Source organism: Semicossyphus pulcher, unplaced genomic scaffold, assembly GCF_022749685.1.
Source record: "Semicossyphus pulcher isolate SPU_LCO1_2020_fin unplaced genomic scaffold, fSemPul1.0.p SCAF_28, whole genome shotgun sequence".
In the NCBI taxonomy this organism is placed as follows: Eukaryota; Metazoa; Chordata; class Actinopteri; order Labriformes; family Labridae; genus Semicossyphus; species Semicossyphus pulcher.
Genome location: NW_027211702.1, coordinates 4,731,133 through 4,757,193, shown reverse-complemented (window position 1 = coordinate 4,757,193; position 26,061 = coordinate 4,731,133). Strand labels below are relative to the sequence as shown.

Sequence of the window (26,061 nt, the reverse complement as noted above, 5' to 3'; positions counted from 1 at the left end):
CATCCTGGTTTTTACTTTTTTATGTAACATTTATTTTTCCAGACAGATTAAAATCTGTGTTTGGTGCGAGACCTGACCAAGAGAGCACACATTCAGCTTTAATTCAGCTGTTAGTAAATGTAATGGTTTCATACATCACAGCGTCAGTATTTCTACACTCATCAGACACGTTTAACAGCAAATTAGTGAATTATATGTTCTGTCTGGTGGAATTAGGAACTTAAAAAAAGGACAGACTGAAGAAAAGACGACTTTAGTCTCCTCAAGGATATGGCTGATGTTCGATTGCTGTTTTTGTCAACAAATCAAATGAAAAGGTGAAAAACAAAAGATGTCTTTCCAGTTTTCCTCCCAGTACATCACCTTGCTTTGTTTTCCTCTTAGCCCCAAACCCGTCGGTTCCTCCTGAAAATGTAAATCTTTTATTTATTTATATCTTTCCATTGTTCAAAAAGTCCCTTAAAAATAAACATTTTAAGCAAACTTTAAATGGGAGCAAATACTTAACTTGATGGGACCATTTTCAGTGTCAGATTAATACAAATTGGATTCTCTCGTGAGCATTTAGAGCAGCAGGACGGCGTATGAGGGAGTGACTCAAAATAAACTGTGGCCATGGTAAAAACAACATGTGACCCACCCTAAAGAAGTGCCCCAGCCGCAGAGCTCTGTGGCACAGAGACATCGCCTTTTTACTCCCAACTTGTCGGGTATAGCTGCTCGGTCAGTGGCCCTGTGCTTGGAAATATGACAATCTAGGTGCCTCTCTGGCGCCTGTATTGCACATGCAGGGCTCAGCAGCAACATCCTGTTTTACTTTCAAAATAAAACGGCTAAGAAAAGATAAATAAATAATAAATAAGCAATGTCCGGCTTGACTTTCAAGGTTTAGGCACCAGAACTACCTAAATGGCTAGGTTTGGGAAAAGGATCGTGGTTTGTGTTTGCGACTGATGAACATACATGAGTAAGGCACACACTAAAAGAAGTGTGAGAGCCCACACATGACGACAAATAACGATAGATTGAACAGTTTTGCTCCTGTAGTGTGTGGAGAGCAACGATAAAATTTGGAACGATGTTTGAGCGCTGCTTGGACAGAGACGGTCAGAATTTGTAGCTGAGATGGAGTGAGAAGGAGTTACCGACTGAGCATAGCATTGCACTGGAAAGGGGGCGGAGATTAGCGACAACACGGGTTTTATGTTCCCATCAAAGCCGATCGGAGCCGAGGCAATAATTACCCGGGTCTACCGCAGAGTCATTTGACCCGGGTCTGAATGCCGACTGGAACCTTTCCCACGAAGCAGTTAGTGGGTTAGTGGGTTTTTCGACCAGTGGGAAGTCCCGGATTTATTCACCAACAACCAGAGTCAGATTCTCCCAACTGGAAATCTCACTAAATCTCTTGCGGTCAAACAAGACTTTAGAGTAAAAAAACATGGCGGACGACAGGCAGGAAGAATTGGAGATGATAGTTTTGGGACTTTTTACTGAGAATGAAGTGGTGGAGACGGCTTGAACATGGGCTGTACATGTTTCACGTTTGCTTTTGTCGCCATGGCTGCAGTTGTTGTACTTCCTGATTGGCTATCGTTTGGTTCCACGTGACGATCAACAGAGTGCATGCTCGGCTGTCCTCGCGGTCCCCCCCCCACACAACAGGATAACGGATCATAAATATTGAACATGTTTGATATATACGATTTGAAATGCGGCCACAATGTTTTTCCGAGAAGATCGGGGGAAGTAAAATCACTCTTAACGTCCCTCACATCTGGAGAGATCATCTTTAGAACCATCAAAACATCAGCCTCAAAAGGTTTGATTTTCTTGTAGAGAGTACCCAGCTTTCTGTGACTGACCGAGCGGCCATATTTGATGAGTTTGGGAGTGGCAACTGGCCGACAGACGAATAAGCTAAAGTGTTGGTGAAGCACTTGTTAATGTTTAAAAAATACTGTTGGCTTTAGTAGAGAGTAAGAAAAATGCCAGCTGTACTCTTTATCGCAACTGTCAAATCAAAATCTGTGCATTTCAGTGCCTGCAGACGAGGAAGTGGCACAGAAAATGTTATCCGTTAGTCCTCAAGAATCTTTGTGACTTCCTGTATGTATAACAATCGCAGGGCTACTTGGTGAAACCCTGTAGCTGGAGAGAAATGGCTAACGGGCAGCTTGAAACACCTAGTGCTGGTCAGTCACAATAACTCTCTGAGCTGTCCAGCTTCCTGACCGTCACGTAACAGAGGCACAAGCTCGCTCACGAACAGAACAGGACAGTACAACCCACAGCATTTTTTAAACGGCGGATTAGTACGACTGTTTCCTTTCCATAAGCAGTTTTAAGTGCTGGTGTTACAGGGCCTCAAAGATAGGGCACAAAAAAGACATTTAAGTCCAGTTTGTGCCTTCAAAGCCTCCCTCAAGGTTTCAACAAAGGCCAGTAAGTGCAAATTAGTTTTGAGTGATGTTTTCACCTGAGTGAAGTTTTGGTCTGACTTTTTCTCCTCACTCCTCTCTGCCTTTTACTGAAGAGACACTGTGTAAAGCGTTTCAAGGTGGCTGACTTTGAAAAATCACTAAACTTCAGGAGCTTATTTCTACAACACCATCAATGTGCTTTGCAACAGGACGACCAGGTTTGTAAAGGTGTCATCATTTTTTGTGCCAAAGGCTAGAGATAACTCAATCTTTTCCTTGTTCTTTAAAGCCTGATGAAATGTTTTTTTTCCTGCTTGTAATGAATTATTTTACTCACCAGACGTACTTCCTGATTAACTTTAGCAAAGCTGCTTCTCATTTAGGATGATAAAAGACAAGCTTCCCAAAAAATGGATGAATAAAAGACAACTAGAAGTCAAACTGGTGCAATGTTGCCTAATACAACAAGATGTAGCAGCAGAGAAAATCTCCACTATCATGAGACTGAGAATGAGAGAAGATTTATGAGCAGCTTACATCGCTCGGACGCTCAGAGCCCAGATAACAAGCTGCCTGGATGATGCAGCTGAACGCAACAACACAGCAACAGTTATCTACTTGTAGAAAAGGGTGTGAGTAAATTCCACACAGACAAATACTCTCAGAAGCTCCATAAAATTCCCTCCTAATAACTTTTAGTTCTGTGTTTTGATCTCTACATCTGTACACAAACCCTTCCTGCCTGCAGCCTGTCACATGCCTACAAAAGTCAGCAAACAGCATTGAAAACAACTTGCACAAACAAACTGCTGAGCGTCTGAGCGTCTTACCTCTCAGTCAGCGGCTCCTCAGCTGATTCAACAGTGCGAGATCCTCGTGGAGATACCAGCCGTCCAGAGCAGCTGACCAGCAGCCCTGCATCTACACCCACAGACTCACCGACCGACTGACTGCCTGACTGACTGAGGGAGTGACTGAGTGGGAGGCTGGATGACTGGATGACTGACTACCATTCAGCTGGAGGCAGCAGAGCAGAGAGCCCCTCCCCTCTCCTACCAGCTGACTGACTGTCTGTCTGCAGGGATGGGAGGATGACTAGTTTAACGACTCTAGCTTGCAGACTAGTGGTTAACCCACTGAATTAAGTTCTGCCTGAATAACTGAATGAAAGACTGAGCAATCACCCGACTGTCCATCTCAACAAAGAACTAACTGAATAACCAGTATACAAATCTTTTAAACTACCCAACTGACCAACTAACCAGCTGTTTGAAAAGCTTAACTGGTTAAGTTTTCTAAAAAAAACACCGAACCAAAAAGTGACAGAGAAACTAAAAGACTTTTTTCAATATTTTAAGAACTAACTACCAATACCACTAACTGACTAACTAAATCAATGGTTTACCAGTGATCAGTGTTGACCAGTTTCGAGCCGTAGTTGACTAGTCGGCTGACAACAAACTGAAAAAACTGACAGACGAAAAGACTCGCAACTTAATGACCGGCTACACAAACAACTGAAATACTAATCAAATGCTTTGTTGACCAGTTTCAACCAGTAGTTTACTAGTTGTCTCTAACCAGGATAAAGAAAGAGTAAAGAATAAATCTGAAAAAGTGCCCAATGGAAGGACTCACTAACTGTCCGACTAACTTAACTTAATTAACTAACCTGAAGACTGAAATAATTAACCAACTGACCAACAGCGTGTAAACCACTTAAAACTTACAAACTGCCTCACTAACCAACTGACCAACTTACCAGCTGTCTAACTGGCTAAATGGTTGACTAGCTGGTCAGCTGTCAAAGTCAAATGAAAGACTTTTTTCGCCAACTAAATAACTGACTGACCAAAAAACTTTTACTTGACTAGTTTCAACCAGTGGTTGACTAGTTGAATTGTTAGACAGGTTGCTGAATAATTCAGTTAGTTAGTTTTCAGTATAACCTCAACAATAAACACTAAAAGGTAGTAGTGACTCCCTAAAAGACACAATTGAAACTTAACTACCCCAACTAACTTAATAACTAAGTTTATTTTTACCTGTTTTAACCAGGAGCTGGTTTCTTACTTGCTAAACAAAAACCAATAGAATTTCTAGAAAATTGATAAACTGCCCACAAGGACTCACTTCCAGACCAACTTAAACTTAACTACAGTAACTTACTCAAACACTGACTGCTGGAATGTTAGAAGACTGGTTAACTGCTTCTTCCCCTCTTCCCTCTCTGTCATCTTTCTCTCTCTCTCTGTTTTTCTGTGTAATAAGAGGGTGGAGCTGAACCAGTGTAAGCTAGCTGCGAACACACAGACACACACAGTTTCCTCCACCAACATGACCTGAGGCTGACCTGCTCTGCATTTACTAACTGATAAGGGTGTGTGTGTGTGTGTGTGTGTGTGTGTGTGTGTGTGTGTGTGTGTGTGCGTGTGTGTGTGTGTGTGTGTGTGTGTGTATGTGTGTGTGTCAGTAGTGGTAGAACAGGAAGTAAGAAAGCAAAATATTTAATGGAGGAAATGCACCACTATTAATTGTTATCCAAAGCAGACACAAACACTGAGGTAATGACTGACGTGTTGTAAGCTGACAGGAACAGCAACAATCTATTTTGTTTGAATTCAAACTAGGGCTGCCACATTAAAGACGACAACTCTTCTTTTCACAACATACAAACTGGGTAATAAAAACACTGAATGAAGCTGTTTCTTATTGTAATGTTGTAGCACCAGTTTAGCTCAGTTGGTAGAGCTTCAGCCTCACATACAGCTGGAGTCCTCGCCGCATCGGCCCCGAGTTAGAATCTGGTCTTTCAGTGCTCGACAGTGTTGTGACCAAGTCATCTTTGCTCAAATCCTAGTAAGTCTCAAGTTATTTGCTCCAAGTCTCAAGCCATTTTTCTTGTGCAAGGCAAGTCAAGTCACGGGTTATGTCCAGCACTCTTACCTGTAGTATCCGGTCTTTATAAAGAGAAAAGACGAGGTGTTAGCAGCTCGTCTAATAATGATATTATTGGCCAACTTATATAACCTGTTCAAAAAGTATGACACTGAATTGTATCTGTATTATCTTGGCACAGACGCAGCCATGATGATGGTCTGCTCTGAGACCCTATTGAGTAGTAACGAGTACGACTGATGAGGGAAAAAACATCAGGTAGTGGGGGCTTTGATGTTGCGTGTTGCCATAGCAAGGAGTTTGACTGACAGCCAGTCATCCGATCATGACATCTCATACCGGGGAGCTTTTTGAGTCGTCCAATCATGATTCCCAGTTTGTGCTGCGTACAAACTTGATAGCTAGACATAAACTTATGATCACACTCAAGTCATCTGAGTCATCATGCCTCAAGTCCAAGTCGAGTCTCAAGTCATTTATTTTTTGTCAAGTCAAGTCGCAAGTCATCAAAACAGTGACTCGAGTCGACTCGAGTCCAAGTCCACATCTCTGGTGCTCGTCATCCACACTCCCTCTTTCCATTTTTCCTTTCTACCTTCACTTTATCCAATAAAGACAAAGGGCCAAAAATAATCTAAAAAATAAATAAAAAGTTGGCGGTGATGCTAACTTAAGCCTAGCTGACTAAAATCCTTTGTTATACTTAGGCCCCTTTCACACATGCACTGCACTCCCGAAAATGTCCAAACATTAAATGGGCTAAAGGGCCGAATTTTGCACCCCGACATCATGCAGACTTTTTCCGGCCAGCCTCCGAGTCAAATGTCTGCAAAAAGTCCGGGTGAGACGATGTGTGAACGCAGCAGGTAATAGTCAGTGTGACTATGCGAAGCCAAAAGAGCGACACATAACAGGATGGTTAAAAACATCCGAGGTTGGAGAAGAAGGATCATTTACAAGACGACGACAGCAAAGCTGTCTGCAAACTGAAGAGATGAAGAGATTCAGGAGCTTCTGTCTGTGAGGGCCGACGGCCAAATTGTTCGGCAGTTGCGGGGACACCGTACATGTCCCGCCACATAGCATATTTTTTACTGCCAAAAAACCGCTTCATATTTGTTTCCATTTCTTAACTTGCCACCAGTGAAACTACTGAGAAGAGTGTTTGTTTGTTCTGAAACCAGCAACAGAAAACTACTGAAAAACTTTAACATAAAATATGTTTTAGAACAAACTGTACATACAGTAAATTACCTGTGTCCTATCAGACACTGCTGACTTGCTGTAACAGAGATAATAAGCATGTGTGACCGCAGAGATGTGGTCGAAAAGCTTAAATAAATAAAAAGCATCTCCTGGCCTCTCTCAGCTGGTTTGGAGTCGACATGTGTCCGGGCGGTGAAGCATCATGCAGCTCATGCTGATGACCTTTAGGCGACGTTAAAGGCCAACTAACCACAACATGGACAGTTACCATGACAAAACAAGATCCATCACTGGCTCTGCGAGGAAACACTGACAGCAGGAGATTCACTGACATCAGGATGTAGTCATTTCTCTCTGTGTTTCTCCTTCAGGTTTATACATTGAAAAATGTCTTTGGACAGTCTAGACTGGTGCTCATAATGCCTCCCTCTTTAGATAAATCTGTCTCTTTTTTCTCTTATTTCCCTTTAACAGGCTAATGGCAATTTTGCAGCACTCAAATGTAAGGCTGCACAATTTATAAAACGTTAATCCGATCATGATTTTGACACACCCTATTCATCCAACTCCAAAACAGGCTGAAATGATCACATGCAATTTATTCTCATTTAGTCTCTAGAAGATGCACCAATGCAAGTTAAGAACCATTTTAAGTCTTAGTTTGATGCAGAATTTGTACATGATCTGGGATGTAGCATAAAATGGAACTGGCCGTGTTGCTCCGTTCACTAAAATGTGACAGTACAATAAAAAATGTTGTCCCTAAAATTAACAATGTGACGTCATTATTGATCAAAATGATTGGGATTATCATTGTCGCTAATATTGTGCAGCACCACTAAAATGTCATATTACAAGTGTGTGTGATTAGGGCTGGGTATCGATAAGGATTATTCAGTTACAATATCAATGCACCTCTAACCTGGTGCATTATCAACATTTTTAATGTTTACAATAAGAATTGATGTACTTTTATTTACCATGACAAACACACAGCAGTCAACACAACATTAATGAATTAGACAGCTTATGAACTTTTTTTCCAGTTCAGATTTTTAGTCTTAACATCTGGCTCATGGTTTTAATTAAACAAACTGGGCTTCAACTTGCGCGAGATTTGGCGACGAGATCTCACAAGGCAAAGAACAAAACCACACAATGTTATAGGGAAAGGCATGCTGTATTACAACATGCTGAAAATACACTCGCGGCCAAAGCCGACGCTAACAGAGAGTAACATCAGTGCAAGACTAACTTACATATTCATGGATGCGCACACGGCAAAAGAGTCCGTCGGCGATCACCGATGTCTCTGTAGTAGATGTAGTAAACAAGTCCGGGCATGTCTCCCTCACTGCCGTGTTTCAAGGGGATGCACTGAGTCGTGCTGCGTTCAGGAGCGCTCAGAAACGTGAGTGATCAGACACGTTTTAACATATTTTTAAAGATCGATCTCAGGATTTATGAATCGATATCATTCAAATGACAATCGATTCAAATCGAAAAATTGATTTGTGTCAAATGCAAGGCAAAGAAAAGTCTTGTATGCACCATATCCGTGGTTCTCAACTGGTGGGCCGCGGAGCTGTTTTCAGTGGATCGCATTTGTGTGCTTGGAAAAAAAAGACTGTTATGGCAAAAAGTCGATGCTGCGCTTTTATTTTGAAGGACAAAGGTTTCCTTTGATGTGTGTGCAGTAGTAGTGTGGTTTAGTTACACTCCATGTATCCACTGGGTAATCCCAGCTACAGTTACATTCTTGAAACTTGCACTTATGTTGCAGTTTTTAGCATATTCAAGTTAAGGGAATATTTCCCTCTTATGCACTGCTGGTCATTTTGGTTGACTATAATACTGTTGTCTTAGTGATGTTGACGTGTCCAAACTGCACCATTTTTCATTGAATATATCTGAGTGGTGGGTCCTGAGGCGAGACCAATTGAGAACCACTGCTCTATATCATGACAAACTTATATAACAGATAAAACAAATGGACCTGAGCTTCACTCTGTCTGTATCTGATGCTGAATGTGTAGAATTTAAAGAGTATCAGAAGTAAGAAATAAATAAATTAGTGCATCATTTAGATTTTACTTTATAAAAAAAATTGTGATAAGCTCTGTTCTAAACACAATACACCATACTTGTTATTTTTACATGGACCAGTTACGCTCTGAGAAATCCCTCCTGATGTTGGAAGACTTTTAATTGGGTGTAAACAAGGTCTATTTTTGTACAGGTGATTTATAGGACAACTATCACAGAGTTTCTTGTGTGGAACAGAGCAGCTATTTTTTCTCTAATGATAAATTATAGTTATTAATAGCGCAATAATTAGAAACGGCCTCCCTTGTGTGAGCTCTTGGTTGCCCACTCATCCAATCACCCGTGAATCCCAGCACGATCGTGTTGAATGAGCTTGTATTGCACGGCTGGGACAGCGTTTGTTATGAATACACACATATAAATACATTTCCGCCGTTAATTTCACACTTTTACATGATTTCAGTTCATTCATAAAAGCTTTAAGAGTAAAATCCAATTAAACTGCTCATTTCAATGGATAGATTAATACTGTATTGAGCTTTGAGGCTGGTGGGATGCAGCATGTGCAGCCTCGAATGACCAACAAACTTTTATTGACCCCATGGGGAAACTAAACTCTGGCTTCATCCCACCATACATCAGTCCACTGAAGACGTAGTGCACAACACCTGCGGCCAGAAACACATTATGTTTTAATGTTAGGTAGCCTGACTGTAATGGGAATGAATGAAAGTTTACAGTGATTTAGCTTTCACTGAGGAACTCTTCATCTTCAACCAGCCAGGTGGGACAACATTTTCTTGCTCCTTCTAATTTAACCTGACTGTAGAGCACCTGAGGAGACATACGACCAACAGGTTCAACAGAGTGAACAAAAGAGGTTTTTATTTTGCTCCCTCATCTTTGTCTGAGCAACAGACTGGAAGCATGGAAGATCATACAAACAGGATTAAAGATCTAATCTTGAAGAATTTAATAATAATAAATCACCAAATGAGGTAACACAATGAAAATCAACTATGGCCCCCTGATGAAAGCCTTTGCATTTGCAGTATTACAGACTGGGTGGTGACTTTCGCGGAAAAAAACGCGACCGTCAGCCAGGAAAATCAAGAGTTACAACCGGAGCCAACCGTGGACATCACACATGCAGCACTGTCTGGATATCTGGGAAGTGTGCTCCCGCAATTTTCCGCTTATCGCCATAGGTGGCGCCGAAGAGAACGAAACTGAGATCTTCGAGATTACAATTTAAAGGATTATTTGACCAGTGAGTGCTCGTCTTGTTGTTGAATGCTAATGTATAGTTTTATGTAAATTCTGTTTCTGTTTGTTCTTTATATGGAACTTATTTTTATGCTGCTGTCTCAGCCAGAGGTTCTGTATCTTAGTGAGAATATTCCTGGTAAAATAGGGTTAAATAAAATAAAGACTGATTATTAAAAAAGATTAAATGTCAACTGCTTTCATTGAAAAAAAAACAACTATATTAATATAGTTTAATTTCGACTTGGGTACGACTAAAATGCACAGACTTTAAGTAATTCAGAGATTGACTCTCGAGTTTGTGAAATTGTCTTATAATGTACAGAGCGAGAAATTGTGATGAATGGTGAAATCTTTACTTTTTAGCTGTATCATTGTAACCAGAGTATTGCGGTATGACCACAAACTACTAAATTAACTGTGATATCAACAGAGAAGGCTGATGAACGGAGGGCAGTGTGACGCTGGACAGCTTGAGGCAGGGTTGTGGTGTTGTTGGCTGCTCTGACTCTCTGCCCTGGTGACGACCGTCATTAAAGTTGGCAAAACCATTTTTACCAACCAGAGAGTGGTAACCAAGCTTAACTGATTATCACAAAATTATCATAATTTACTGCTGACGTAGAAAAGCATTCGTTTTTCATTTCCTCCTCACGACTGTTATAACTTGGAATAGAAGAAGACTGTTGAAGCCAACATGGCTGCATCAGCAGGGCAGTGACATCACTCCATGTCACTGATAGTTCGGTCTTTCATTCTGCTGCACATGATTTGTTTAATAGGAAAATGCACCGAGGCGAGGCACAGATATGAAACATGAAAGGCACTGACACAACACATCTCACGTCACCAAGTTGGAATATTTCACATTTCTTTGGATACTCTTTAGAGACATTCTACATGCATGTGCCCACATTCTTTCTTCCTCCATATCAGTGACAGCAGTGGACCTAAACTCTGCCCACGACAGCAGCAGAGATGCTCGGAAACATTACAATCCCTCCTCCCACATTAGTTGAATGTGAAAAGGGCAACAGGGTCCAAACCAATCTGCTGCGACTTTGACGTGCTCCAAGTCAGGGACAGCAATTCCCCTGATTCCCAGTGAACCAGAAGGAAGCGTTTAAAATTAATTGTGTTAATATATTGGATGGGTCTCACTGGTACACAGCAAAGATGCACAACTGACACGGAGATGGGTATAAGCTCAGTGTGAGCTCCTAACAGAGACACGCATACAGCGAGCATCACTTAAACAGGGTCCACTGGTCATACAGCAGTTATTGCTGTTATAAATTCTGACAATCTGTGTGTGTGTGTGTGTGTGTGTGTGCGCGTGTGTGTGTGTGTGTGTGTGTGTGTGTGTGTGTGTGTGTGTGTGTGTGTGTGTGTGTGTAACCATATGCCATAACTGCCGATAATAAAAACCTAACAGCCTGACACAGTACAGACACAAATCACTGCTTTGCAACACAAAACACTGCAGTGAAGACGTTTCATCTGCTCATGCTGTTACGCAGCCTCTGAATACTTGATTGTGATTGGTCAATCTCGGTGTGTATAACAGACTGTTGCTGCAGGTGCACTTCTGATCACTAGTGCTGGTAGAGATTTGGTACATTTAAAGACGGTCCATTTACTGTTGCCTAAAAGGAATGACACGAAAAGAAAAAGAGAAAAAGAAAGCGAGCAGCGCTGGGTTCGACTTCAGCCCTCAGCTGCATGTTATCTCCTTCTCTATCTTTTCCACTTGGGCAAAATGGGCATGAAAATTACCTAAATAAATGCATGATAAACTAAAAGACACATGAAGTAAACACGAATGTTCACTTGGGGTGGGAATATCAAAATATTGATACAGCAATATATCGTCATCCTGACTCGTGTAATAAAATTATCAATGGGCTGGCACCAAATGTAGATTCTTTTTTGTCGAATTTTGACACATCGCATGACTACCTCATGACTCCTAGTGTTGGCGCTTCTGACGTGAATGAGGGGAACGGAACAGAAATGAATTGGCCGAAGAAGAAGTTGACAGCAGGATAAAAGAAGAAGAAGAAGACAGCGGGATAATGTCAGACAGCGGTGAAAATAAGTTAAGAGATGCGCCAGCCACTTTCAAATCCGAAGTCCCGACTCATTTTTACTGAATTAAATTTACAGAACTATAGAACAAAACATTTTTTTTTATCTTAGTTTGTGTCAAATTCTGTGAAACTGACACCAAACTGTGGCGAAAGAACACATTAATCCTGCACTTGAAATCTTTAGGGTTATTTTGTATTCCTCAGTATCATTATATGATTGTCTTGCAATATAGGCTATCAGTTATCACAGAATCGCTGTATCGCGATATCATCGGATCGTGGGTCATGTATGATATTGCGAGTTTACTGCGATTCCCGCCTCTACTGTTCACTGTATGCGTTGTAATGGTAAAGAAAATGTTGTGGGCCTATGAGGCAGGGATTTTTTTAGTAACTGGCAGTGTAATAAGCTAAGCAGGATAATGTACAGGGCATGGCCTTACCCTGTCAGGGTTTATTGTGGCTATAATGTTCTCTTTGCTGAACAACATTTTTCGGAGGTGCAGCAAAATACAAATATTTCTCACATTTATCGAGAACTTAAGTGAAAATCAAGTGTCAGGATTCTCTTACAGACGTGATTTCTCTTCATTACATAATATAAGGATAAAGCAGCTATTGAGAATATTTTTAACTCTTCAAGAGAGGAAAAAACATATTTATGAGAACAGCATATAAGCTTGAATCCTCCTGATGGACGTTTCCTTCTGCAGAGGGCGTTATTAAAAGGTCCATTAAGTGTCTTGTAACTGGATATAAACTAGATAAGATTTAAGACTCATTTACAGGTAGTAAAACCTGGTTGGTAATGATGCAAAGTATAAAGATTTTGCATTAAGAGGAGTTAATAAAGCAAAGGCGAGAGACAAGACCTGCCAAAATGTAAGGACGTCTTCTTGATTCAACTTCACTCTTCTTCAGCAGTCGCTCAGGTCTCAGCTGAGCTGAAGGCGGAAAACAATCGGTCAGTCATGCAGTTTTTATTACAGCCCTGTTAAAAACACTGACGGAATGTGGCCTCCTATTTAAAACTGTTTACCCTGGGAGAGACACTCAGCAGAACACGACAACAGAGTCTTTCTGCGCAGAGGAGAAAACATGACAGCTTGTAAGTGAAAGGTCAACAGTTTAAATCCCAGCAGGACGACGAAGTTACTCCTGACAACCAGGAGAGAAAAAGAAGAGTCTATCTCTTCCCAATTATTGTCTTCAGAAAATGTACACTTTTACCACAAACCACAGAGCCTCCAACAGTAAGGCAACATGCAACACACCAGTCTTTTTTGGTAATCTGGCCTGCTGTTGACAAAGGCATGTGTTTCCAAATGTGATTGATTTAGAAATACAAATGTTACAAGTGCAACAAAGGGAGCTACCAGTTATGACACTAAAGGACCAAAAGTGGTAATAATATCTTGTATGGATGAACAACTAGTTCTTAGTCTGAACATTTATTTAGGGTTGCTTTTTTGCAACCAATCAATGAAAACTCAACTGAGTTGAACTCTTCTCATCAAATGGTTTAGTCAACAAATTGAGGGCAGATTTTATAAACATCATCATTTTATTGTTGGTATTGTCAGTATGCTAAAATGCTGATGTTAGCACAAAGCAAAACGTACTGCTGTGTGCAAGTTCAGCCTGACAGAGCTGCAAGCATGTTTGTTTATGCTGTCAATCTTGTAACGTTATTAGCAGGCACTGGGTTTAAGTGATCATCTCGAAGATTTTCATTTAAATAAATGTCTGTTAAGTCTCTATCTGTCGCCGAATGAGGTAACACAATGGTGATTGAGCCTATGGCCCACTGATGAAAGCCTTTATTATGGACTGGGCATCGATGGCGACATTCGTGGAAAAACTCACAAGCAGCGCCCAGTTAGTGACGCGTTTCCCATCAGCCAGCAGTGGTTGTTCTGCCAGAGAGGGTAGGCGGAGCTAAGCGGCTGCTTTTCCGCTCTCTGCAAGTGTTGCGAGTAAACAGTAATCTACTATGGCTGAGCAAACAAAGAAAAGATGGATGACTACAGATACAACTTCAACAAGAAGTGAAAATCCAAAGAAGAAGAAACAAACTCGACGCTCAGATGAAGCAAACAGTCTGAAAAGGAAAGCGACAGTCAGCCAGGAAAATTTACAACCGGAGCCAACCGTGGACGTCACACATGCAACACTGTCTGGATATCTGGGAAGTGTGCTCCCGCAATTACCGTTTATCACCATAGGTGTCGCCAAAGAGAACGAAACTGAGATTGTTGAGATTATAACGTTATGGTCTAAAAGCAGCAGGTCTGTAGGTACAGTACTTGCAGTCCCCAATATAGCAGCCTCAGTTATCAGTGTCTCATATCATTTAGGCTCTAATATAAAGTATGAAAACAGACAGAAGCTTATGTTCGTGTTACAGAAGTCTGGTTATGTCACGTCTGAAATGAGACATCCTGCGTGACATCATCATTCCGAGTCTGAACAACAGTTTCTTACAAACCAGGAGAACAGGTATTTACTGTTTGGACACACGGTTGCAAAATGTGACTGGATCAGATTGTTTTTTCCCGTCAGGACAATGGAGACAATTGTAGCTGGACAGCTGATCATCATGTCATAACGTCACACTCTTTACAGGCTGCACAGACGTTGATGCATCAGCAGAAATTTCAGTCATCGATGTGATGACCACATCCTGTTTTAGAAAAACACCACAGCTCGAGTCAACAGTTAATCAATTAATAATTCATTGATTCCGACCGTCTGTGAGGATTTCAGCAACAGGTTCAAAGGATTTTAAATGAGTCAAATTCTGTGTCTGAGGAGGAATAATTCCAAACAGCTTATTACAGCTCCTGTGAGGAGCTTTTATCTGGTTATGAAACAGACTGAAATTAATAATGCTGCCTCTACATGAGCTACAAAAGCAAACAAGACCATCAGTAACAAGATTGATTATTTCTATATAGTTATATTTAATGCCTGTAACCTCTCCCGAGGGGGGGTAGGTGTCAGATGAAGGGATTAACATTGTGCTGCCAAATCAGCCTTTATTCTATATTTTCCACTGCAAAGATTCACAGCAAGTGACACGTTTGACGTTGTTGACCTTTATGGTTTTGAGAAAAATTTGGATTAGGATTATTGGATGGATTTCAATATCATCTGATGGAAATTTGTGTCCCCTGCAGGATAAACTGTAATAACATAAGTGAAGTGAAGATGATTTTTAACCTGTTGCCATCATAAGGTTGATTTTTAAGGAAATGCAACTCCCATGAGCCTCAGCTGTTTTGTGCTTAGCATGAATCAGCACATTTTAGTAACATTGTTAACATTGTTTTTGTGAGAATGTTATCAAGCTGCAGCTACACCTAAGTTGAGTCTCACAGAGCAGCTAGCACGACTGCACACTCCTCGTCGTGATTAAATATGGCATGGATTGGAATAAAATTTGGTGCACCCATTCATCGTTCACAGAGGATGAATCCTCATGACTTTGGTGATCCTCTTTTTTTTCCTCGAGCGCTACCATGAGGTAGAACGTTTGTGCTGCCTTCTTCAGTAATGTGGTTTGATGGAGCTCATTCTGTTATCTACTTAAAAGGGAAGTAAAAAAACACCAACTGCATTCCCTTATAACTCTTTATTCCAACAGCTAATGTGTAAATGTCCAGTTAAGAGAGGGCAGTTGACAGAATAAACACTGAAAAATGTATGTTACAAGATAAAAACATTATAAAGAGAATTCCTTTGGGGACATAACTTGCAGTTTAAATGTGGTCATTGCCGATACTTCTGCATATCGCAAGATGTTAAAAATTGCAATAACACCATAATGTTGGTCCTGTGGCGATTCCCGTCCCTGTCCAACCACACAGACCTCCTCCCTACACAAACTCTGCGCCTCTGTAACACTTCTGCTGTCATTGGTTTCTGTGCTTTGCTTGTTTCTGTGATCTGCTGGTTTTATGATTTGCTTGTTTTGCTTTGCTTCGTTGTCAAAGCACTTTGTAAACTCTTGTTTTTAAAGGTATTACTTCATGCTTTGTATTCTTTTGCTCCTGACAGACAAGAAGCATTTACAAGGCCACGCAAAGACATGGTAAGTTACACATCAGACATTTTCACAAGCTATCAATGCCGTCCTTTTTCTCTGAGGCAATCTCTTTAATTCATTAGCATCGACTGACGGAAGGATCAGTCCTGAACATGTAACCTTTTACTTAGGAAAGAAGGATGCCAAAAGGAGGTGAAGAAAGAGAAGAGACAGAGGATGAAGAAAGGAAGAACGGGCTGCCGACAGCACTGCACTTTAAAAATGCATGAGCCTCCAGCAGACCGCCTGGTTGTGTGTGTGGAGCAGCGTGGTGCGAGCATTTAGGAGCCAGAAAGAAGAACAGATAAAGAACAGTTCGTGAGTCGTCTCGCATCATGTGCTCATGTCACACACACGCCCTGCTGATATTTCTGTATGTGAGAGAGGAAGAGATGCCTGTTTGACTGATAATAATAATTCCCGTCAGCTGAAGCTCAGGGAAAGAGTCACAAGTCCCCGAACGAGGAGGAGGAGGAGGAGATAACCACAGCCGGAACTAGAGGAGGAGGGAAATGACTTGGAGGAAGAGGAGAGGAGAGATGAAATGGGCTGCGAGGAGGAAGCGAGGGAGTAGGAAGAGATGAGGAGATGTAGCAAGAGGAAAATTAGCAAGGAAAAGGAGTTAAACGGCAACAAGTGAGGAAGAGGAAACGACAGGAGGTCTGTGTGTTCAGAGTGAATGCCAAGTTAATTTTAGAGGTGTTAATTACGTACATAGTCAAAGTGAAGACGGGATTAGATGCTACTTTGCCAAAGAAACGTTTTGAGACAAACAATCCCGAAGACACGCTCATTACGTCTGTCGCTGGCTAGCTTAGCGCTGACAGCAGAGCGTTTGGGGCAAAGACAGAAAACTTGTATAGAGTCAGCTTCCGCCAGCTGAAACTTTACTGTGTTCACTTGTTTGAAATCAGTGTACGCTAACGGAAGCACTGACCATGTCAGTTTTTCCAAGTGTGTTTATGTTCAGCTAAGCATTTCACGGATTTCAGAAGCTAAAACAGCGTGTGACTTATTTTTACATATCTTAAATGCTGATACATTTCTTAAAGTTGATGTCTGAAGTTGTAAATATAACATTATCAGTTGATAGTATGATATGACCATAGATAATGTGCCACAGAGCAGAGTAGCTATGAATATAATAGAAGCATCTTGAGAAGGAAATCTTCCTTTCTCTGGGGGGAACATTTTATTAAATATAACTCAGCATCTGCAGCTGTGTATGTGTCCAAGGCCCTTCTTTTATCACCGCTTCGTATCTTAAGCACCACCGGTGGAAAACAAACGAGGGAAAACACCGAAAGTATGAAAATCATGGTCTGAAGTATAAATGATATAAATGAATGCCTTCCTGTGGATTCAACCACAACCACAGCCACAAAAAATGAATTCCTTCTTCAAACCTTTCAGTAAATGTCACTGACTTTAAAGAGTGAGTAATCTCAGAACCCATCGGCTATCGGCCCAAGACGGTAAATGCCTCTGGGAACAATGACCACCTTCTCTGTATTTCCGGTGTAGCCAGCAGTTAGCTGTAAAGGACTTCCACCCTTTTCCATGTGCTGCATTGTTTAAAAGTCCACTTAGCAACTTGAGACGCAACAGTGTGCTCAAATCCAAAGCAAAGCTAAATTCTCCCTCCAGATATGTCTGCAAAGAAACGCTGTCACTTCTTGGTTCGTCCCATCCCCCAGAGGAGGAGCGCCCGTTCATCTGTCTGTGCTGAGTCTCAGTTTCACTGTAAACAGTAAGTCACACAGAGGCTGCACTCTGGCTTACTTCAGCGGGATGAAGCCGACAAAGAAACAGATTTTCTTGTGATTGACTTTAATAAACGGCTCTTCAGTTTGCTGAAATAACATCATCATAATGCAGATTAGGAACAAGTCAACATGAAGCTTTGTCAGGTCTGTCCTCAAGAGGAGAAGAAAACTACTTTAAATGATTCATTAGCATCGACTGACGGAAGGATTAGTCCTGAAGTCCATCATTTCTGTTGCATTCGAGGAAGTCAGGAAATTGAGTTGAAATTTTTGATCTAGAACAACTTGCTGCAGATTTCGGTGGATTGTGTTCTGCCTGCTTTTGTTTTTCCTGCATGTACACTGAAGCCTACGGAAGCCTTTAGCGGACATGCATCCGTACATTTTATTAACTCGAGTTCCCGTGATAACGAGTTATCTTTGGTCGTTTTCTCGAGGTCTTATTCTTCTTGTTATCTCGGGATAAAAAAGCTGGTTTTCTCGTGATAACGGGATAATTTTCTGGCGATCTAGAATTATTCTAGTTTAGAATTATTAGAATCATTATTACAGAGCAGGACATGCTGCCATCGCCCACACTGATGAGGTAAGCTAAGCCTGATTCTATGTTTGTTTTGTGCTTTTGCAACTCTGGGGACACGAGTTCTGATCACCTGACGTTACGGTGGTGCAGCGCTGTTATCTTGTGATAAAATAAGTCGAGATCTCAAGAATTTACTCGTTATCACTGGAATATAAGAAAATATAATGTATGGACGCATGTCTGCTAAGGGCTTCCGTAGAACCCTGCTGATATGCGATGAATCAACACTACTCGGACTACAAACGTACTACAAACAGAAACCAGAACACTTCTCCTACCAAGGTCCAGTCCTGCATGTACAGCATGATTCCACGTATTTATGTAGAATCTGTAAATAGAGATTAATGAGTGAGTGATGCAAGAGCTGGAAGAGATTAATTCTTTTTTTCCCAGCGAATAATGCAGCTGTATCTTTTTGCACTCTGGTATCAGAGGGAAACTGGTTACTAGTTGATACTCAGGTCAAAGTTTCAGAAAGGAAAAAGAAATTATCAATAAAATTAAAATTTAGAGGAAGATACGAGACCACACCCACACTTTGTATCATACCATTTGTTATTACCAGCGCAGCTTGTTGTGCGTCATCTTGCTAATAAAGCATGTTTGGCATTAAATGAAAATAACACTGTTTTATGATATGATGTCTGTCTGTTGGATATTTGTGTATCAGAACAAGAGAAGCCTGTTGATTTGAGTTTCTGTCGTCTTCCTGCTCAAGTTAATAAAGTTTATTACCCAGTCTGGCGACAGCGTTTGTAAAAGCTCTCTGACTGCGGCCTGGAAATGCCAAAAATCTGATTCAGACTGCCAGTTTGAAAACACGCCCTCATTAAGCAGCAATTAAAAGCATTAATCATTCAGTCAGACACACGGAGATAGAATGAAGAGCCAACACCTCTTCTCCTCCTCTGAGGAACAGGAGCGAGCGCAGTAGGAGGGATGGCAGCAGCAGATGCAGCATCGTGACCAGTAACTCTTTGCACTTGGAAAAACAACTCCGCACCTCTCCTCCTCCTCCTCCTCATTTTCTCTTCTTCTTCACCTTCTCGCTCCCGTCTCTCCTTCTGCCTCCGTCACCAGGCAACTAGCCTTTCCTCCCTCTCTCTGCTTTGTCACTCCCTCTTTTCTCATGCGTTAAGACTCCCTCCTTTTCTGGCGGTGCATTGCATGTATGCTCACTACAGGATTTCATTTCAGCTCATGCAGTCTCCACAAAAAAAAAAGCAACAGATACCTCAGTTACGCCCGATTGTTTTCTGAACCGTCGACACTTACAGTCTCAAGAGTTAGCATCTTGTGTCGTGATGGATTTTGAAATAGGTCTGTGAAGCATTTACAGTCTCATCACAGACACGACATGTGTAACATCCCTGCTTTCATCCATCTGTTGAAGAAGCCGGTCACTGAAAAATTACATTCACTTAGGACTCATATTAATTACCAACTTCATTCTTTAATGCATCACAGATTACGTTTCTTATTATGATAAGAAGTCAAAAACTGTAAACAGTTCACTTCCAATGACTGACCATGTCTACATAACACTTGTTTTGCTCTGGCTACGAAGGCAGGACTAACACTTTATGGACGGGTGTCTTTAAAGTGCCTTTATTCTACTTTAAAGCACAAATCAAAGCACTTGCTTAAGGGTTAGAAAAAGGTTGTGAAAGGTGTGATTTTATTGACTCCCTGGCTAGTAGGGATGTTTTCTGAGGACCTGCCGAATTGTTACCTGCGTCTGACATATTGATGAGCTCCTGGACAAACACTGCTGCTATCTAGGGTTGATATAAGTTGATACTTTTTCAATACAAATAGTTTAAAACAATATAATCTCTATTAACTTTACATACAATAAGACCAAAAAGTACAGGACACAGCTGTCTGCACATCCCTGCAGGAGGAGTCAGATTTTGTTGTGAAGCTGAAGCTTCATCCTGCCCGCCGTGTGTGCCTCCTCTCTGCTCTGCCCCCGTCACACCTGTCACACCTGTCACACCTGCAGCTCTTCTACAGCCACAACACAGCAGCATCTCTCATTTACAGGGCGTCTAACACCAATGCTCTGTCACCACCACTTCAGACACAAAAGTTATTCTTTAGGGTCTCGTATCTTTTTAGGGTTTTTTTTACTAGTATTGTGTCAAAGTATTCTGACAACCCAACACCGAACAGTATTTCTGTATCGTTTCTTTCCTTATTCCTTTGCTTATTTTTGTAGATCACGTAGTGTAATATTGTTATTCTATTAGTTACCATCTCCTTCAACCCATACGCTTTATATTTAATATCTTCACTTATATTTGAGTTGTTTTTTGTATTTCTCTACTTCTGTACGTATTTTTGGAGCTATCTGACACTATAATTTCCTTTTGGATTAATAAAGTTCTAAGATAAGATATATTGATCCCAATTTGCTTCCTACAGCAGCTCATATAGAAGCAACAGATGAAAAGATAGAAACAATAAATGTACTAGTACTAATAATAATAATTAAATAAAAAAATATACTGTGTACTATTCTCACATTTGAACAGGACTGGGAGAAAAAGGGTATTACACAAACTAATTAGTAACACATGGTGTGTAGCATTGTGAAGAAATCACAGTACAAACTGCAGAATCAACACAGAAGATCATCGCTGACAAACTGTCTCAAACTGACAAAGCTGCCTGCATCAGGTGGTTTGAAGTTGTCTAGCGGGCTTATTTCCTGCTGGTTTTACATCATCTCCAGAAAAATGATCCAGCAGAAGTGGAGCTGTGTCAGTGCTGCGCGCAGAGAGTTGATGTTATATTTAGTGCAGCCACAGATGTCCAAGACCAGAGATATGTTTGCTTTTTAACCTTGTGTTCGCGTCCACAACCGGCTGCGTCATGAACGTAATTGTTTACATCCTTGTCTCTGCACTACATGTGTTACTGGAGGATACCTCTAGAGGGCGCACCAGAGAGCTCAGGCCATATGCAACTACCGTATGTGCGGGATGTAAACAACAGACATGGAGACACTCGAGGAGGTTACTGTGATGTTCATTCTGAGAGCACGGCAGAAGAAACAGCTTTTGTGTTCAGTGGACAGAACACACCGTCAGCACCGCCCCCGCTTCGTCTCTCCAACATGTTCCTCCGTGCACGGACGCTCCAAACAGACGCAGGGGATGTGGGGCAGCCATCATGCAAACGTGAACAAGTAGTTAAAAGCCTTACCTCTTAAGGCTTAAGGCTAAAATCACTCAACAGAAGGCAGTGAAATCTATAAAAGCTAACAGGCTGTATGAGCCGCCCCCAAAAAAACCAAGAAGTCACCACCTTTGAAATCTTCCGGAAAGTAAAGTTTGACTCCGGTGTCGACTTAAGAAAGTCTGAACTGTCCCTTTAACACCAGCATTGATGTGTTTCAGCCGATAAATTGTGACTTGACATCTAAGTCAGTGATGTTTGTTCTTTCTTTCACTCCGTCTCTCCCTCTCTTTCTCTGGCCTGATTCGCTCTCTCATCTCTTTCTCTTTGAATTTCATTCATCCCTGGCTCATCTCTCTTTCTTCCCCTCTCTCAAACTCTCTTTGGCTTCACTCAAAACCAAACAAGCACAGTTTTCCCTTGAAGCTTTCCCAACAATGAGCTGTGCAGAGACTTCTGACATACATCAAGTAAACTCCTCACAGCAAGACAGAGAGAGAGAGAGAGAGAGAGAGAGAGAGAGAGAGGCGGATCACCGAGTGGGACAGAAAAACGCTCGCTGCTCATACAGATTTCAAACTCTATATCTTTTAAAAGGCTGGTTCAGTACTTTCACAATACTTCTGAAGCTGTTGGGTTTAAGAGGCAGGAAGAGATACCCAGCCCAGCCTTTGCTTAGAAATGGAAGCAAAGTATTACCTCACTGAGGATTCATTTTATGAGAAGCACTTTGGTGATTCTCGGTTGTACTTAATTCAGTGTAAAGCAGGCCACATTAAGGGACATTAGTGTTCCCTAGATAAAGTAACCCAGGAACTTTGTCTTCATATTCCCTTTAATAAGAGCTGGATGAACAAGTCGCATAACTTCTAGGACATTAAAGAAGCCTTTTTTATTCTGCCAGGACATGATGGAGAATATGTAGATGTAAAAATTCAGAAATCAGCCGAAATAAAGTCAAGCAATTGTAGAATATAACTCCAAACACGCTGATAAAACAACCCAATTGACCCAAATGACCTAGATTTCAGTGATAGCTGCAGCCCGGTTGTACTGAATACAAATATCTCACTCTGCATTCAGCGCTGTGAAAAGTGTAACATGTAATCTGCCCAACTTTGGAAATCAATGAAAATCTCAAATTAGGAAGCAAACAACACTGAGCTGGACTTAACTTGGAAAAACTACTGAATATTGGACGTGCAAATAACTTCACTGTGACACAGAGTATTCAGCAGACGTCATTTTGTAAATCTATCAAATTTTCAGTGTCATTAATTGAATCACATGAGGGAGAAACAGAGGCTGAATGCTGCACGTTGTAACCCCATTAAAATTACATTCCCTCACCATCTTCACCGTCAAAAATGTGCGGTACATTATATGAGGGGCAGGCCATTTCTCTTTGTATACTGTTGGCAAAACGCGTGACAGTATTTCAACGACAATTTTTTTCAGCAGCGCGGGGGAGGGAAGGGTTAATTCATTGATCGCAATTACTCGCATACATCAATGATCTCTGTGAGAGGCACATCACATGTAGACTTCCACACTCTAACTGTACTCTCTTCTTCACCGTATTAAGTTACAGAAGTTAAAAATGTTCTCTTGCAGTTGCAAAACAACACGTGAGCTGCATGTGCACGAGGGACGTTATTAATGACGTAGTGATCAAAAAGATCGATTGTTACCAAAGGACATCTGCACCTTTTACAAGCTTTATAAACAGTGACAATCAGTGCATTCACAGCAGGGACATACGGAGATACACAATAGGATGGTTTACATTGCGTAACAGAACTGCATGTGATTGTGTGTGGACAGAGAGCGTCCGATGTCAGACCCTGTGTGAGGAGTAAACTGGTCCCGCTGTTGTTTATTTGGTTGCCATGACTTCACGTGTGATTGACGTCCTGTGACTCGTCACCGTTTCAAAGCTCTTCCTCAACGAGGAAAGCGGCAGAACAACCGTTTATTTGGAGCGGACATCTCCATCGTTTAATTGCGACTTCGGGACACGTTATAGAAATCTGAGGCAGCAATAATTCTGCAGCGGCGGCCCATGTGTGTAGCGGAAACACTGCGTTATCCTACTACAGTGGAAGTCAGAGGCTAGCCCTCTAGATCTTGGGAAGGTGCTCCAATATAGAGAGACTGCGAAGTTCACAAACTGAGATCACGTCTTCCTGAAAATGTGGCAACCCCCGTTTGATAAACGGACAGCTACCTGTGATGAGTCTCAAGCTTAGAGTAGCACCCATGAAAATATAACATACATGCTTTTATGATGAAACCCAGTGTGTACTGCAACTTATTGAACATCCTTCCGGCTGGCTTGTTTTTTGTCTCTCGTCTTTAATGTTGTTTTGTGTTGAACTTGAATCGTATGGTGGGATGGGGGGGAGACGGGGAAGGCTTTTTGCATTTGTCTTTCAACATTATAGATATATAGAAAACAGGGACTGTATATTTCACATCACTGTTATATTTCAAATGTCACAAGGCAATATGACTAAAATCATTAGTGCCATATTGACAGATTTAGCAGATTTATATCTGATCTTTAATTTTCTGAAATATTGATTCCCATACTCACCTCAGAAACAGTCTCATACACACAACCTGGATCCCAGAGGATGATCCAACACACTCTCTCACACTCACACACACACACACACACACACACACACACACACACACACACACACACACACACACACACACACACACACACACACACACACACACACACACACACACACACACACACACACACACACACACACACACACACACACCCAGTGTGCCATCTCTGTGAATACAGAACATCGACTGCTGCTGGTTACATTTATTATTAAAAAGCTGCAATTAGTTTCTAAGCTGCTGCTTCATTTTACAGCAGAGACACCGTCTGCTTACCGGACAAATTAAGACTTCCTAAAAACTCCAGCTCTTGGCAATGTTGGTGTGTAGATTTCGTTTTTTGAACTAGAATAGCTTTTAATCTGATGAAGGGTTTTAATCAACAAGCTGAGCTGATGTTAGCGCCCCTCACCTTCGCCCCTATTCACGTTATTACCGAGCTGTGAAGTAACATGCGAACCAAAATATATAGCAGAAATGTTTCTCTAAAATGCTGGTGGAAAAATTTCCAAGATAAAAACTTTCCCTGACTCCTTCCTGTCAAAAATAAAACAGCAATGAAGGAAACAACCAGATATCAAACTGTAAAGGTTTTCCCTACAGACAGGGGGCATTACAAATCCTACAGGTGCCCATCATAGACTGTATAAAGAAATGGAAGACATGACAGCTCCCTAAAAGTGGAGCCAAACCCTCTCTATCACCCCCTGCTGACTGGCTGCAGTATAGGTCATAAAGCCCGCCTCCTCCATGTTAACAGATGGGACATGAGTCAAACTATAAAATCAAAATACACATCAAATACATTTTTCTGTCATTATAGTTAGTTCTTCTTATGTCCAAGTGTGTTCATTTTTCTGACAAGTTTACTTTTAATTACTTATTTGATGCTATACAAAGGGGCTGTGGCCTCACGATTGACAGCTCTGTTGACAAATGGGGCTCCTGCAGCGTTCTGTTCCCGAGTAGCAGAGTAGAGGAGGAACGGCGAGAGGAGACGTAACTAACACTGACACTACAGTCATTGAACTTTCCATAAGCGTGAATATCTGCTTCAGAACGACACAAGAAGCTGTTCTGCTGCAGACTGAGCCCACCTGAGGGCTCCAACACGGCAAGGACACCTGAGGGCTCCAACACAGCGAGGACACAAGGTAAAGGTGTGTGTCGGGTAGAGGAAGGGGCGGGACTGCACACACTCAGATGCAGATGATGGCAGTGCGTGCTTTCGAGGGAATTTTCGCTTCTATTTTGTACAATGAAAGTTGAAGATGCGTCGGCCATCTTTATACACAGTGTCAGTCAGTCATTTGAGCCCATCTATGCATCAAAGTCTCAGTTTTATTCAAAGATCCATATCTTAAAAAGATCAATCAAAAATTCCCAAGAATAAAGCAAAGTGTTAATTATTCATTAAAAACTCTCAGATTGTGTCTGATGTTTGGAGAGCACAGAAACAGGATGGATAAACAGCAGACATCTATCGAACACTTCCCTCAGAGGACAGTGAGCCTCTGCTGTATATAAATCAACATTAGCCTCCATCATTAAAACAGCTCTACACTGCGAGGAGTTCCCCATCATGAGAAGAAGTAATCCTGGTATTTATGAGCGCGGATAGAAGTGCCCACTGAGGGAAGAGGATGTACTGCCGAGCTGATTTACTGGCCAGAAGAACAGGATTCATTATTGATCAAACGGGCATACACAGATTTCTCCTCTCACTCTGTAAATCCTCATTTCTCAGTCAGTCTCTGTTTCTCTCCGTGCTGTGGGACACGCTAACCAATGTATTTTTGATCAGGGTATTCTCAGGATATCTCAAGAGTTTCTTTCATATTTATGTGTTGGCTGTGTATAATGCTGCGTA

At 41.5% G+C, this 26,061-nt stretch overlaps 1 protein-coding gene across 2 annotated transcripts in view; it reads right to left on the bottom strand.

Annotated features, from left to right (window-relative positions):
• rab27b (RAB27B, member RAS oncogene family) overlaps positions 1 to 26,061 on the bottom strand; it is a 66,121-nt gene that overhangs the window by 29,634 nt on the left and 10,426 nt on the right. The window contains exon 1 of one of the 2 annotated variants that reach the window (XM_069677195.1): positions 3,254 to 3,367. The exons of the other annotated variant lie outside the window; for it this stretch is intronic. The gene's annotated coding sequence lies outside the window, so the exon portion shown is untranslated. Of the gene's footprint in view, positions 1 to 3,253; positions 3,368 to 26,061 lie in introns of those variants that run through there. 2 annotated transcript variants of the gene reach the window in all.